The sequence below is a fragment of the Olea europaea genome, chromosome 3 (genome assembly GCF_002742605.1).
Source record: "Olea europaea var. sylvestris chromosome 3, O_europaea_v1, whole genome shotgun sequence".
In the NCBI taxonomy this organism is placed as follows: domain Eukaryota; kingdom Viridiplantae; phylum Streptophyta; class Magnoliopsida; order Lamiales; family Oleaceae; genus Olea; species Olea europaea.
The window spans coordinates 10,831-12,151 of record NC_036239.1 but is presented as its reverse complement, the minus strand read 5'-3'; the positions used below and the strand labels follow the sequence as shown (position 1 = coordinate 12,151).

General features: G+C 36.6%; 1 pseudogene; it reads right to left on the bottom strand.

Annotated features, from left to right (window-relative positions):
* Positions 1–729: 729 nt before the first annotated feature.
* Positions 730–1,321, bottom strand: part of LOC111390851 — a 10,107-nt pseudogene continuing 9,515 nt past the window's right edge.

The window sequence follows — 1,321 nt, the reverse complement described above, 5'->3', positions numbered from 1 at the left end:
CGCCTGAACCCGCCCCACTGCCATCCCTACACTTGATGACACTTGTTTCGATTCATTGATGAATGGGTGGGAATATAATTTACTATTAAGCATGAGATTTAGATCAATGTTGATTCCAGTGAAACTGAATGTATCTCATGACAACTTATATTATAATCTACGGTCCAACTTAATTTGATATGATTCAAAAAATTAATCCTTTGATTAATCTGGTGACACCTAAAGATACTTGAGACAGGCATTAACCTTGTGATCAATGAACCAACCAAGGATTTCTTTCATTTCATTGTAATAGCTTTGAATGCAAACGGCTACATAATATCATATAGAATTGAATTCCATGCTATACTGTATAACATACATACAAATTTCTTCTCTATCATCTGATATAATCCCGATTAGTTAAGATGGTCCTGTGAGAATCGAATAGATAAGCTTACCTTTTCACTCGCCTATAATTTCGATCAGAAGTACTTAGAGATCAAGCTTACAAAGAGCTTGTCTATCTAAAGTTTTAATTGTAAAAAAATTATGCTATTGCATTATTAAAACAAGGCTGAATTCATTATACAAAGACATATATTTCCGTCTTTCATGCATTAAGGAATTCACTATACAAAAGGAACCATACCAGTCATCGAGACAGTAAATATCTACTAGATATGCTTCAGTATGTATACATGGCATATCATTTTACAATATCATAACTTGAAAACAGTATTAATTTTACTAGCAATCAGACCAAGCAATATCCAACTCGCCCCAGTTATCTTCAGGCACTCCTAAGGCTTTCCATACAGCCTTGGAGGCATCAACAATGTTATTAGGACATGGAGGCTTATAATCATGGTCATTGTCACATCCCATGGTAGATTCACATTCATCGACGACCATAGCAGTTACACTCCTGCCATTAGCCCTTATTGTGATATTGTTAAGGCACCTTGACCCTCCACTGTACCATCCAGTTGACAGTGCAACGACTGGTGTGTTATCTGAGTGGTACTTGTTGTCACATACTGATGGTGAGCCTCCATCTCCACCCTTCTCGAAACTGTTAATTGTGAGAACTGCCTTAGTGCTTCCAGACACAGAGGGGTGAACATTTGTAGGTGGGGTAAGACTTCCCCTGTACAGCAATCAGAGTCATTTTGCTGGTTGCATTGTCCCGGTGGTGGCTTTTTTCCAATTATTTTGCCGCTTGGTTTGCATGCTTGAAGTCTAGATTAAGAGAAATTACTGTTAGAAAAACACGATTTTCCTAAATTAATATTGGCAACATATTAATACAATTATATTAGCTATTTAATATAATGGGCAA